This window comes from Sus scrofa, chromosome 2, assembly GCF_054392235.1.
Source record: "Sus scrofa isolate SSC_HxYL_T2T_F1_AM1 chromosome 2, Sscrofa_HxYL_maternal_Yorkshire_Landrace_v2.0, whole genome shotgun sequence".
NCBI lineage: Eukaryota > Metazoa > Chordata > Mammalia > Artiodactyla > Suidae > Sus > Sus scrofa.
Window position 1 is genome coordinate 136,149,716 of NC_139384.1, and position 15,463 is coordinate 136,165,178.

The 15,463-nt window shown below is 37.1% G+C and overlaps 1 protein-coding gene across 4 annotated transcripts in view; it reads left to right on the forward strand.

Annotated features, from left to right (window-relative positions):
* The window catches only part of LOC100525452 (zinc finger protein 474), a 150,354-nt gene that overhangs the window by 40,509 nt on the left and 94,382 nt on the right, over positions 1-15,463 (forward strand). For 3 of the 4 annotated variants that reach the window (XM_085014371.1, XM_021084681.2, XM_085014372.1), the window contains exon 6: positions 3,642-3,754. The gene's annotated coding sequence lies outside the window, so the exon portion shown is untranslated. Of the gene's footprint in view, positions 1-3,641; positions 3,755-7,555; positions 7,711-15,463 lie in introns of all 4 variants that reach the window. The other variant, XM_085014373.1, reaches the window with a different exon arrangement.

Sequence of the window (15,463 nt, forward strand, 5' to 3'; positions counted from 1 at the left end):
CCCACCACTCACATCTTCCATACTTCAGCCAGGGTGATTATTTTCACAAACACACATATGACCATGCCATTCCTGTCATCAAAACAATTCAGAAGAATCTAACTGCCCTTAAGGTAAGTAGAAAATCCCTACTATGGCCTAATGGACTCTGTTCTTGCCAACTTCTGCAGGTTCCCTGCCACCGCCACCCCCACATCCCCTCAGCCCCTTTACATTGCTACTATTCATTGCAGTTTCCAGACCAAATTGTCCTACCCTCTCCCATCTGTCTTTTTCTCATGAATCACTGTTTCCTCTCCTCTTTAGTTAGCCAGCTTTATTTCATTCTTCAAGTCTCAGTTCAAATGTCATTTCTTTCTGGAGACTTTCCTTTAACCCCAAGACAAGGTCAGCTAATTCTTTTTTTGTACATACATAGTATAGTGCACTTATTTGTGAAATTGGCCTCACCTGTAATTCTGTGTTCAATATCTGGCTTCCCAATTGATTGATAGTTTTCATAGGATATAAATTTCACCAGTGATGCATTTATCCAAGTTACTTATTTCTATCTGTAGGAATGATGGCTTCCTTTATGTATTGTGTGTGGGCCAAGGACAATATCTGTTCTCGATACATGTTAATAAGTAGTAAAAATAAAAATACTTTGTCCTGACTTAGCATGGTTTCAACAAACATGTATTACACTCCCAGAATCAGTGTGCCAAATGAAAAGTCACTTCAGCTCTCTCAGCATGGGAACTTAAGTATTTATTCAGTTGGGAGAGAAATGGGTTTAATTTAACCAGAATAGCAGAGTGTCTGCTCCAGAGAGGTCCTAGGCTGAGGCAATTGGAACCTTAATCTCGCTAAAATGACAAGGTCTTGGCTGAGGTGAATGGGGAATCTTGCCCAATACTTGACCACACCAAACTGGCTTTAGTCAGTGCATCACATTTACACGTACCAAGATCTACTCATTTCTTAATTTTAAAAGGGTAAAAGGGTAAGGGTAACTTAATTGTAAACACAACAGTTTTACAGTAGACTAAATAGTTTTAGAGTTATCCCATTTAAATTATTATTTGTAAATAGAGTAATGTATTTAACTGAGCAGTTGTTCCCATTTTCTTAGGAGTCTAGTTATTTTATGACCTGCTTTTTGTAGAGAATGGTGTTTAGGCATCTCAACAATGACAGCGTGGTGAATTGTGAATACGATGAGGATAAAAAATACTTTAAGGTGATCTAACACTTAATTTCAAGGTTTACGTGGCAGAATGCATGCATGAACATTGCAATGGAGCTCTTAAAAGTCCTGTGACTTGTTCTTGAAAATATCAAGGCCCCAGCAAAGAGCAGCTCCAGCTGCAATCCAAATGGTGATATTTTCATATGAGAAATGATAGATGATCATTTAGTGATCTTTCAAGCAAACCACAGAGGAAGTTCACAAGTTACTACAGCAGACTTTGCTTGTATTAACACTTATATACACAATTAAACAGGATTTTCTCTAAGTGTCTCCATCAAAGTCTTGCTTTCACAAAAGAAAAACATCCCCTAAAACTATAGGGGCAAAGAATAAAGAAACAGAAATTACTGTTTTATTTACCAATGTATTTTTACTATGCTATAACTCTGTATAATAATCAGATATATAAAGAAGTAATTAGTGAGAAAAATTGACATAATTTACTCATTTCCTTACAAACAAATGGGTATTATCAAGCAGCTTATTTCTCAAAGTAAATAGTACATTTTTGTGTGTGATACTAAGGGGCCTCTGAATAAACTACTGTTAAATATACCTCATTATTTTGAATCATCTTTAACAAAAAGATGTGTCTTTCATGATGGTACTCCAACTTAATTTCTGAGCAGCTATGCCATAGCACTTTGTAAAAGAATGGGAATGTATCTTCTTAAATATTCAACGTTTATTTCACATTGGCTAGAGATTGAGAGTAAATGTGATGTCTGAAGAGATTTTTTTTTCAAGAAAACTGGGTATGTCGTCTGTCCTCTCTATTTTGGCATTTTCCTTAGAAACTAGATAAAGTTTCTAATTACTTAGAATTAATTAATTAAGTAATAATTGATTAATTGCTGTTAGAACGATTGACCGTTGTATATTGAATTGACAACCTGCTGGGCTGGTATGGAGTCTAAGTCCTATTTGAGCTGTATGTTGCAGACTACATTTTGTGGTTTTTGAGCTTAGTGTATAATAGTTGCTAGAATTAAACACTTATCCCATCTGCCAAATTATTGACAGAATAGATGGAAAGGAAGAAATGGTCTGAGAACGAGTGCCAGTGGTTTTAAGAATCATAGCAAAATCCAGTGAAGTGTTGTGGAGAAGTACTGAAGCAAAATGTCAACTTTGGAAGCTGCATGCTCTAAAAGTAGGACTAGACTTATGCAGCATTTATTGCAGGTTATCTATGAGCTTGATTCATAATCCATTCTCAACAGACTCTCAATTTCTTAGAATTTTTCTCAGTTTGGGGCAATAATTCCTAAAAGAAAAAAAATTATAGAAGACATATTCTTATTAGTTTAATGTCTCTACTCTGCCTCCAAAAACCTCCTGTCCTCAGAACATGGCTTCCACTGAGAGACTTGAAATCAGTTTCTGGATTTACTGATTCAGGCTACTTGCCACTAGGAATTTAAGAAATTCATAGGAGGTGTCTCGCTAGGAACCCAAGAAATGGGATTTTAGGTGTGGTTAGCAAATGACTTAAAACTGCTTTAGTAGACCTCCCTGGAGACAGAAAAATATTGTCTATAGGTCTAGTGACTCAAAGCCACACAGTTTTTCCCTTTCCATAATAGACTGCTCTAGAATGAATGCATGGCAAGATGGAGTTTTTGGAATTCATATATCAATTTCATACCTATGAGTGGGAGAAAACTCTGCTTTTACATTCCTACAGAAAACCACTAAAATGAGTCATCCTCTAGGGGGCAATAGAGTATGATACAGGCTCAGAATTATCTGGATCAAGTACCTGAGGGAACAATTGATCATGAAGAATAGATTAATCTTAGACTTGAGAAACTTTAAATAGGCTTCACCATTATTATTGTGCTCCAGAATTCTCTCAAATTTTTGTGGCTAGTGACGCTAAACAGGGTTGAGGTGGACCAACTGATGAACACAGCTGCCCTGCAGAATTACAGGTGAATAAACCTAAACCTCAGATCTGCAGAAAACTTGAGGAGGAAGGAATGGGCAGGACTGACTCAGCTTCTTGAAGTGGGGTGCTCTAAAGTGAGGTTTCTGACCCTGAGGAGCCCCTATCTTGCCCAAAGGACTACCAGGTTTGGGAGTGCCCCCCCTCCACTTTGTTTAACTCCAGTCTGATTTTGCAGCTATCTAACTCTCTAAATTTTATATTATTGAGGAATGAAGGAAAATTATTCTAGATCACTACTGATTTCCCCAAACTCTGGTTACTCAGCTTGGTTCCATACTGCCTCTGTTTTATTGGTGCGGGGGTATAATTCTTTCTATTACACAGGTAGTCAACTGCCTATATAATAAAAAGAATTTTATGAAATTACTTTCATCCTCATGCTATGAAAACATTACCTTCCAGGGTTGATGGACATTAAAATTCTAATGCCGATGCATTTCCTTTCCAATTTTCTAGGAGAAACTTAGATATACTTAAGTATGATACACTTTCCAGAGTGCCTAAGGGGAAGCCTGTCTGAGCAGAGTGAAGAAGGAGAAAAGCCTGTTGGCGTGTGATGAATGGTGGAGGTGAGTTGTACATACACACAGGGCATTCTACTCTTGGTCGTGGTGCATAAGATGTGATGGGAGAAAGGGCAACAGAAAAATAGAATTGTTTTGCAAGCAACCATAGCCTCCCTCACCTCTTTGTTTTCTTTGAAGGAGAAAAAAAAAATTACTGGATGAATCTCACTTTCTATGCAGAATGAGGTAATTCTTATGAGAAAAGCAATTAAAGCACTGAGTGAGAATAAACTTGACAGAGGCTGCATGCAGCAGGGAGAGTCCCTATGGGCAGCTAGAGCTATTGGTAAGGGACTGGTAAGAGGGTTCCCTCCTCTAGAATGAGGAAGATGAGAGAGAAAGGGTGACAGTGGGAGAACCATGTTAAGTAACTGAGTTGAATATTGTAAAGGGATGAGAAGCAAAAAAACTATTTTAAAAAAAAGTTAAGTCATATGGCTTGTATTAAGAACACACGATGCATTTTCAGGCAATTTTTCCCCCAGTACAAGACTTAGTAAATATTCCAAATGCTTTTGTTTGCTGTTTGAGAATAGGCCATTTGGGGATAGGGAGTCAATTATATTTAGGTTATAATTAAGTAGTATATTGATTTGGAATATCATTATGTATTTATTACCTTAAGTTACTTATTTTAGTTCTTTCTTTATATTTTGAAAATGCACTTTCCTAAGTAGCAATAAATCTGAAAAATATTTTAAAAATGTATTTTTAAATCAACAAAAATATAAAGTTCTAGCTGGGTATTACCAGGCTTCCTGCCAAGTACAGTAATTGTTACTTGTGGAATTTTCTTAGAATGGCCAAGGCATTTGACTCAATAACTATAACTCTGGAATGAGTAGCTGGGTGGAGACATTAATTTGTTGGAAAGTTGGTAGGTTGGTTCAAGCCCATATGTTGGGAGAAGAGATTTATCGATGGATTCTCTCAGCAGATCCAAGAAACACACGGTGCATGTTTTCTTCAAATTGAACACTGAATTTCATTATCCCCTGCTATTGGTTCCCCTTTTCTCTTAACAGATTGTTTGCCTCTTCCTATCTTTTTTTTTTAAACCGTAGTAATAAACCATTTATTAAAGTATACTCTTTGGGATATATAAGTACCAAGGCCACCCTTAGGTCATGTTAAGAAAGGGGGTTTTGATTATTTAAAACCACACATGGACTGGAAACAACCACAAAGTATGAGGAACTAGGGCAAAATAGGGGCCAAAGGACCACTACATCACTGCTCAGCCAAGCAACACAGAACACACAGTTCCCAGCCACGATGTCCAGATCTGGATTTTGACATTCTTCTTTCACTAAATTTGAATTGAAATTGAATTTCCTTGTCGTTCTATACAAACTGGTAATATGTGGACCAAAGTTATAGAAAATTAGAATATAAATGTAAGCAAACAAATTGCAAATGGCACACCCTGAGTGAAAAAGTTAATTGAAAAATACTCATTTATGGAGTTCCCATCGTGGCTCAGCAGTTAACTAATGTGACTAGTGTCTATGAGGTCGCAGGTTTGATCCCTAGCCTTGCTCAGTGGGTTAAGGATCCAGCATTGCCATGAGCTGTGGTGTAGGTTGCAGATGTGACTTGGATCCTGCGTTGGTGTGGCTGTGGCTGTGGCCAGGAGCTGCAGCTCTGATTTGACCTCTAGTCTGGTAACCTCCATATGCCACAGGTGCAGCCCTAAAAAGCAAAAAAAAAAAAAGAAAAGAAAAATACTCATTTGTGAATAGACTCTTTATCTGCAAAGTTTTAATTGGAATGTTCACAATGCAATGAACAATTAAGGAAATTTTAAATTTTGAATAGTTATGCACTTTTGCACATTTATTAGGTCTTGAAAATGATTATAAAACCTTTAGTTTCCTCTCCCTTTTTATTTCAGTTCATTGAACCTATCTTCACACAACTTCTTTTCGCTTTTAAACCTCAAACCATTAACATAAACAAATAGTATAACATTTTTCTCCTTCGGTATTTGTCCATATATTAAAAACACTAAACCATGAGATGTGATTGTACAGGTCTCATCTGAGAATTTGCACATATGTGTCTCTGTTTTCAGTGGGCTTGCTGCTATATAGGGACATCTGTGTGCTTGAATGCTCTTATCCAGTTTGTTTTCCCTTACGCATAAGTCACTTTAACATTCATTATTTTAGAAAATTACTGTACCTAATCAGGATATGATTTTCCTTCTTTGTCAGCTAATGTAAATAAAATGATCAGTATGTTTTCTAAGAAACAGATAAAAAGACTACTCAAGAAGATAATATTCCTGTAAAATACCTGTAGTATCTGAACTATTTTCTTATCCCTCCCATGGAGATATATGAAACTGTACCCCAAAAGTTCTTTAAATAAATGTAAACATTCTTTAAAGGGATATTTATGGGACCTTTCAGTTCACAAATCCCTAGAAGTTAATTTGTTTTGCTTAGAATTCAGGCTTTGACCACATAGACAAGGAAGTTCAAGAGGTAATACAGTCCCAACCCACTGGAAGCTAGCTGGGAAAAACATTGTGTTTAAGCGGATTTTAGACTCAGAATGTAGCTCATTAACATTTTGTAAATTTGAAGCATCCAGAAACCACATTTATTACAAATCCAAGAGTAAGTGAGGTCATTTGTTTCAAGCTTCTTAGAATTTTGTTTTGGGATTTATGGGGGATGTGGCCCGCCTCGTGTGACTTCCTGAACTGAGGGATAGAAAAGCTAACATTTGCACCTCTCAGAGTCTGCTGGAGCTAGGATTGAAGGATCAGGTTCTTATGTAAGGCAGAGGTTCCCCTTCTTCAGTTTCTGCTTATTTTGCTGGTAGGCATGATTGTGCCCAAATTAGGATTTCCTGCTGCAAAGGAAGTTTCAAGATTTATTCAGTAGCTTTTTCCAGGGCTGAGGTGTAGTACAAAGCCTAAGAGATTATCTGTGACTAAATCCTGATTGAGGTAGTAGTGTCTAAGCTACCTGGATTCGTAGGAAGTAAGGCTCAAACTATCATTAAATAATGGAATAACAATAATCTACGGAGACTGATGGTGAAATAGTTACTTAATTTATTACGTGTAGTCACCTGGCTTGAAGTGCCTATAGAAAAATGGTTTTGATAGCTGGAGGGATAAGATGGCACAGTCTAAAGACAGGATGACTAGGGGTGAACTGGCTGCTGTGTGCACCAGAGAGATTAAAAAGAGAAATAAAAAATTCAGAACTTTAAATTATCCACTCAGTGTGGTTAGAGAACCAGGAAATTTTTAGCTTTAAAAGATTATCTTCTTTCTTGTGGCTGTTGGTAGCTAGAAACCAGAGTCTGACCCTATGGCTTATTAAATTACAGCATAGGTTGAATTCAATGGCTTGCCAAGTCTCTTAAGTGAAAATGCATATCTTGGGGAAAAGTAAGATTCTGGAATTTGGAGAAGTGATCCTTGGAAGAATTTGGAAAATTCTGTTCACCCAAAAACTAAACACCCACTAACCTTCCAATGACAGCAAATGTAGCCCCTTCTATCCTGTGTTCTATTCTTTCCCTGCTTTAAAAATCTGTGGTGACCTTTGTTGAAGTTGTCACCTAACCTGGGAATGCTAATTTGCCTCATGTTCCATCCTACTTAAAGCATTTCTTCCTGACCTATAAGTAGGATCTAATCTCACAGGGGCCCAATTACAAAGCCACACATGAAAGAAAAATACTTTCCATTTTAAAACACTACAAAATTTTACTAAAACAGAGTAAAGAAATGTGCTGGTTCTCACAAGATTTGTAAATCTTACTGTGTACCTCATTGCACAGAAGCAGCTGGCCTCAGAGAAGAATTAACTGGCTTATTAAAGACAGTACTTATGATGCTAGCTGGAAGTCAACTCCTTGTATGTTGGTGTCCACATAGAAGAGGAAATGTGTTCTCAACCAGTGATCAATGTATATGTGGATCTGGGCAGGCAGAGGTACCATTGGGAATAGCACTGTCTATGGTATGCTGATGACAGTCTTGCCTAAATGTTGCTTGTACCTTACAGTGACTAGGCCTGCAAAGCTCTTATTGGCCAGGTGTAAGTTCCATGTCACCACTCAGTATCAAGCATTAGGTCCACTCAGAACAAATGGTTTGAGAAGTGGGCAGATGATAGTTCTCCAAAGGATTATCTGAATATGATTGCCAGAAGAAGGGTAGGGAATTCTATGTAGCAAAGCAACTGTCATGTCATCTTGGAAGCTATTACCCCATATTTCCCTTATACCATCATAATGCCTGAAAATCTACCACAAGCAAGTCACCACTGTTGTTTAAAATTTGTTCTTTAAAAATGGCACTTTCTATTTAGGGGATTGTCCTTATCATAAAGCTGAGAGATTACATAATCTGTATGGCGCAATAGAAATGGTACTTCATACAAATGTGTTTGACCACAAAGCCCTTACTCTTAAAGAAACAAAGAAAATGAATCGTGCACATGCTATAAATTTTAAAAGTGCAATTAAGGAATGTATAGTGAAAACAAACTTTCACCTCTGCCGGTTTAGATACCAGTTTACCTGGGGTGTCTCTCACCAATTTCTTGTGTACCCCCTATGTAATATGTCCATTCATATAGAAGCATACAAAAATGTTTATTCTAAAAACACAAAAAGATAGTATTATAAGATTATTTTATGCTTAAAAATTATACATATACATCCACCTGTCTTTACAGCCATTACATATTACTATAGTATAGCCTTGCTTGTTTTGCTACTATCTATATAGTGCTTATTGCCTATATGGAGCTTGATTTGTGTAACTAGCCCAATTTATATATCTTCATTTCTAATGTCATGCTATTATTAAAAAAATGCTGTAGTGAATATCCTTGTGTAGACAGATTTTTGCTCATATTTGAATATATATGCAAGAATATTGTCCTAAAAAGAGAATTTTTGAGTAAAAAGGTATGTGTGTTTTTTAATTTTATTTTATTTTATTTTATTTTTTCCTGCTGTATAGAATGGGAATCAAGTTACTCTTACATGTATACATTTTTTCCCCCACCCTTTGTTCTGTTGCAATATGAGTATCTAGACATAGTTCTCAATGCTACTCAGCAGGATCTCCTTGTAAATCTATTCTAAGTTGTATCTGATAACCCCAAGCTCCCGATCCCTTCCACTCCCTCCCTCTCCCATTGGGCAGCCACAAGTCTATTCTCCAAGTCCATGAGTTTCTTTTCTGTGGAAATGTTCATTTGTGCTGGATATTAGATGCCAGATATGTGATATCATATGATATTTGTCTTTGTCTTTCTGACTCATTTCACTTAGTATGAGAGTCTCTACTTCCATCCATGTTGCTGCAAATGGCATTATGTCATTCTTTTTTAAGGCTGAGTAGTATTCCATTGTGTATATATACCACCTCTTCCGAATCCAATCCTCTGTCGATGGACATTTCGGTTGTTTCCATGTCCTGGCTATTATGAATAGGGCTGCAATGAATATGCGGGTGTATGTGTCTCTTTTAAGTAGAGTTTTGTCCGGATAGATGCCCAAGAGTGGGATTGCAGGGTCATATGGAAGTTCTATGTATAGATTTCTAAGGAATCTCCAAACTGTTCTCCATAGTGGCTATAGCAGTTTACATTCCCACCAACAGTGCAGGAGGGTTCCCTTTTCTCCACAGCCCCTCCAGCACTTGTTATTTGTGGACTTATTAATGAGGGCCATTCTGACTGGTGTGAGGTGGTATCTCATGGTAGTTTTGATTTGCATTTCTCTTATAGTCAGCGATGTTGAGCATTTTTTCATGTGTTTACTGGCCATCTGTATATCTTCTTTGGAGAACAGTCTATTCAGGTCTTTTGCCCATTTTTCCATTGATTGATTGGCTTTTTTGCTGTTGAGTTGTATAAGTTGTTTATATATTCTAGAGATTAAGCCCTTGTCAGTTGCATCATTTGAAACTATTTTCTCCCATTCTGTAAGTTGTCTTTTTGTTTTCTTTTTGGTTTCCTTTGCTGTGCAAAAGCTTTTTAGTTTGATTAGGTCCCATTGGTTTATTTCTGCTCTAATTTCTATTGCTTTGGGAGACTGAACTGAGAAAATACTCATGATGGTGATGTCAGAGAATGTTTTGCCTATGTTTTCTTCTAGGAGTTTGATGGTGTCCTGTCTTCTTTCAGCCATTTTAAGCTTATTTTTGTGCATGGTGTGAGGGTGTGTTCTAATTTCATTGCTTTGCATGCAGCTGTCCAGGCTTCCCAGCAATGCTTGCTGAATAGACTTTCTTTTTCCCATTTTATGTTCTTGCCTCCCTTGTCAAAGATTAATTGACCATAGGTGTCAGGGTTTATTTCCGGATTCTCTATTCTGTTCCATTGGCCTATCTCTGTTTTGATGACTGTGGCTTTGTAATACTGCCTTAAGTCTGGGAGAATTATGCCTCCTGCTTGGTTTTTGCTTCTCAGGATTGCTTTAGCAATTCTGGGTCTTTTGTTGTTTCATACAAATTTTTGGCTTGTTTGTTCTAGTTCTGTGAAAAATGTCCTGGGTAATTTGATAGGGATTGCATTGAATCTGTAGATTGCTTTGGGTAGTATGGCCATTTTTACAATATTGATTTTTCCAATCCATGAACATGGAATATCTTTCCATTTCTTCACATCTCTGATTTCTTTTATTAAAGTTTTATAGTTCTCGGCATATAAATCCTTTACCTCCTTGGTCAGGTGTATTCCGAGGTATTTGATTTTGTGAGGTGCAATTTTAAAAGGTATCGTATTTTTGTATTCCTTTTCTAATATTTCATTGCTGGTATACAGAAATGCAACTGACTTCTGAATGTTAATCTTATAGCCTGCTCCTTTGCTCAATTTATTAATCAGTTCAAATAGTTTTTGGGTTGAGTCCTTAGGGTTTTCTATGTATAGTATCATGTCATCTGCATACAGTGACAGTTTGATCTCTTCTCTTCCTATATGGATGCCTTTTATTTCTTTTGTTTGTCTTATTGCTGTGGCCAGGACTTCCAAAACTATGTTGAATAGCAGTGGTGAGAGTGGGCATCCCTGTCTTGTTCCAGATTTGAGTGAGAAGGCTTTCAGTTTTTCCCCATTGAGTATTATATTTGCTGTGGGTTTGTCATAAATGGCTTTGATTATGTTCAGTGATGTTCCCTCTATACCCACTTTGGCGAGGGTCTTGATCATGAATGGATGTTGGACTTTATCAAATGCTTTTTCTGTGTCTATTGAGATGATCATATGATTTTTGACTTTTCTTTTGTTAATGTGGTGTATGATGTTATTGATTTGCGTATGTTGAACCATCCTTGTGAACCTGGGATGAACCCTACCTGGTCACGGTGTATGATTTTTTTGATATGTTGTTGGATTCGGTTGGCTAAGATTTCGTTGAGAATTTTTGCATCTATATTCATCAATGATATTGGGCGATAGTTTTCTTTTTTGGTGGTATCTCTGTCTGGTTTTGGAATTAGGGTAATGGTGGCATCATAGAATGTCTTTGGGAGTATTCCTTCTTCTTCAACCTTTTGAAAGAATTTAAAGAGGATGGACACCAGTTCCTCTTTGTATGTTTGATAGAATTCACCTGTGAAGCCATCTGGTCCTGGACTTTTATTTGTAGGGAGTGTTTTTATGACCTCTTCAATTTCATTTCTAGTGATCGGTCTGTTCAGTTGGTCTGTTTCTTCTTGATTCAGTTTTGGCAGGCTGTAAGATTCTAGAAAATTGTCCATTTCTTCCAGATTGTCAAATTTGTTGGCATATAGTTGTTCATAGTATTCACTTATGGTTTTTTGTATTTCTGCTGTATCCGTTGTGATTTCTCCTTTTTCATTTATAATTTTGGTTATTTGGGTTCTTTCTCTCCTCTTTTTAGTGAGTCTGGCCAGGAGCTTGTCAATTTTGTTTACCTTTTCAAAGAACTGGCTCTTAGTTTTATTAATTTTCTCTATTGTTTTTTGAATCTCTATTTTATTGATTTCTTCTTTGATCTTTATAATTTCCTTCCTTCTGCTGACTTTAGGTCTTTTTCGTTCTTTTTCTAATTCATTTAGGTGGAGGGTTAAGTTGTCAATTTGGGATCTTTCTTCTTTTTTGAGAAAGGCCTGTATTGCTATAAATTTCTCTCTGAGCACTGCTTTCACAACATCCCATAGATTTTGAGAGGTTGTGTCTTCATTATCATTTGTTTCAAGGTAGTTTTTAATTTCCTTCCTGATTTCCTCATTGACCCATTGGTTTTTTAGTAGCATGTTGTTTAGTCTCCATGGAGTAGGTTTTTTTCTCATTTCTTTTCCCATGGTTTATTCCTAATTTCATGGTGTTGTGGTCAGAGAAGATACTTGAGATAATTTCTATCCTCCTAAATTTGTTGAGGTTAGCTTTGTGTCCCAATATGTGGTCAATTCTTGAGAATGTTCCACGTGCATTTGAGAAGAATGTGTATTTTGATTTTCTTGGATGTAGTGTCCTGAAGATATCAATTAAGTCTAACTTTTCTATTGTTTCCTTTAGGATCTCTGTTGCTTTATTGGTTTTCTGTCTAGAGGATCTGTCCATTGGTGTGAGTGGGGTATTAAAGTCTCCTACTGTGATTGTATTCCCATCAATTTCTCCCTTTGTGTCTCTTAATATTTGTTGTATGTATCTGGGTGCTCCTGTATTTGGTGCATATATGTTGACAATAGTAACATCCTCTCTTTGGATGGATCCCTTAATCATTAAATAGTGTCCTTCTTTGTCTTTCTTTATGTCTTTTGTTTTAAAGTCTATTTTGTCTGATATGAGCGTTGCGACTTCTGCTTTCCTGTCATGTCCATTGGCATGAAATATTTTTTCCCACCCCTTCGTTTTCAGTCTATATGTATCCTTTGTCCCAAGGTAAGTTTCTTGTAGGCAGCATATTGAAGGTTTTTGCCTTTTTATCCACTCAGCCACTCTGTGTCTTTTGATCAGAGCATTCAGTCCATTGACATTTAAGATGATAATTGACAGATGATTATTGATTGCCATTTTGAACCTCATGTTCCAGTTGATTCTATGGTTCTCCATTCTTTCTTTTTTTGGTTGGATGGTCTCCAGTTATTATCTGCTTGAGTGGTTTTTTTTTTTTTTTTTGATTTTTTGCGAATGCAAAGTTTGGTTTTGGCTTGTGGTTGCCTGTTTTTTAAGTGTACTAACCCCTTCCTATAATTGTGTGTTTTAGCCTGATGGTCCTATAGGTTCAAACACTTCATTACTATCAGCATATGGAGGTTCCCACAGGCTAGGGGTTGAATTGGAGCTGTAGTCACCAGCCTAGCCAGAGCCACAGCAACGCTGGATCCTTAACCCGCTGACTGCGCCAACCATGGGAACTCTGGTATGTGTGTTTTTAATTTGTTAGTCACTGCCAAATTGCCTTCCAAAAGTATAATTTCAGTTTTCTCTTGTATCAGCAGTATATGAAAGCACCTATTTTCTGGGACTATCCTGCTCAGCTCAGGGTGTTATCAAATATTTTTATCTTTATTAACCTGATAACTGGAAATGGTTATTTTTCTTATAGGTTTACTTTGCATTTCTTTTGTCATGAGTGATTTTGAACATCTTATCTTAAGTCTAAAAGTAATTTATATTTCCTGTTAAGTGTTCATGTTTTTTATCTCCTGGTTGTTAGTCCTTTCACTTTAAGTTATAGTAGTTAATTGTAGATTAATGAAATAAGCTTTATTTTGTTTCTCATTTGTTTACAGTAGTGATATTCTAAGCAAAATCTTATTTTCAGTTTATTTATGGTTTATATTGCAGTATTTTAAAATATTGTAGTCTTTTTGGTGTAAAGATTTTATTGAGATATAATTGACATGTAACATTGTACAAGTTATATAATGTATATATATAATGTGTTGATTTAATTTTTTTTTTTGACTGTTCTGGCATGCAGAGGTAAGTTCTAGGTCAGGGCTAGAACCTGCACCACAGCAGTGACAACACTGGATCCTTAATCCACCCAGCCACCAGGGAACTCCTGAAATATTGCATACCTTAAACTTACACATTGCATGTCATTTGTATTTTGCATAGAAGGTGAAGCTCAGCCTCAGAGAAATGAAGTCATTTCCAGTGTCACATAGGCAGTAAGTGCAGAAGCTGGGGTTGGAACAGTTTTCCCTACTGACTGACAGAAAAGGCAAAGGCTGGAAGTGGTATTTGGGGCTTCAGAGTCAGAGGTGAGCAGACTGGGATGGAAGGAGACTGAGAAGATAAAGGGAGCCCTTCCAGTCCAGTGACTTGGAGCTGGCCTGGGTCCTCTTAGGGCACCTACCCACAACCAACTTTCTTTCCTGCTACAGCATCAATCCCAGTGTAGAGGACAGAGCTGAAGTGGGTATAGAATGTGGTGGATTCCCTCCCTTAAGGCACTGGAGGAGTCAACTGAAGGGAGAAAGTGGACTGATTGACTCGTCAACGGGAATGCAAGGTCCCAGAATTCCAACCAGCTACTTAGCCCTTGGGCCAGCTCCCGGCTGGAAGACCAGGACTTCACCCAGGTTCACATTTAGGGAAGCATTTAGGGTTCACTGGATCTGCTTGGATACACTGGCACTCTGACCCACACAGCAGCCCCTTACACAGACTCTTTCAACACATGGATCAGGCTAGGTCTCACTGCTACAACCCACAGGAGAGGGACAGATCCACAGGCAGTGGTTAGGCTGAAAACTGTCTTGAAACTCCCAGAAACCTATCTTCTGCCTATTTTCTGGGTATTTTCCCCAAAGCTCAGCTGGTCTTGAGCACTCCTGCAATGGCTCAGGCAGCTAGTGACCACATGGAAAAAACCTTGCCTGTTGTGTTGATACTGATGGATCTCAGGAAAACGGCAGCAATTTAAAAGGATTGTAGGCACTTCTGACATTTTATGTACGTAATCTTTTAAAAATAAGCCTTAGATTTTCTAAAGCATGTTATATCACCTAGTTTAAACTTGGTAAAATACATGAAAGTGATTTTAAAAATTGTATTGCCCTCTGAGTATAAGTGAATGAACAGGGTTTTGAGACAATCTACTTAATCCTCCTGAAATCTATATTTTCCACACACAACTGTATATTGTTGTTTCAAGAATTTGATTATTAGGTGATTAAGTATTTTATCTAACAATAAGATTTTTGTCTTGGTTTAAAATGAAATAAATAAGTAGACTTATTTATTGACTTAGAAAATGACTTAATATTGATTAATAATAGTATCTCTTAGAGAAAATGTATGTAGCATTAGGTATTCAGCCTACTAACCCAGATGTACTTTTTATAAGAATCCATGGTATTTTCTGGATTCTTACCAGAGGCAGTAAAAATTTAATTCACTGTGTAACCCCTTTCTGCCTCAAATGAAAAAATAGAAAGTCAGGAAAGTCGTCACTGTTTGCTATTAACAGTAAATGACATTCACGTTTCAGTTTGGTAAAATAATTTATGCAATTGAAGAGAAGTGAGGCATGGTGGAGACAGTAAGGGTTAGGAATCAGACAGAGCTGGTGCCAATTCTGCCTCTGCCACTAATGACTCGGAATTTAGGGATAGTTACTTCGTATCTCTGAGTCCCCTCAATCTTTTCTTTGTTAAAATGGGGATAATAAAAACTATCTTAGAAAATAGTTGAGAAGATAATGGGACAGATCAGTCGCTCATAATAGTAGTGTTTATTATAATTAATG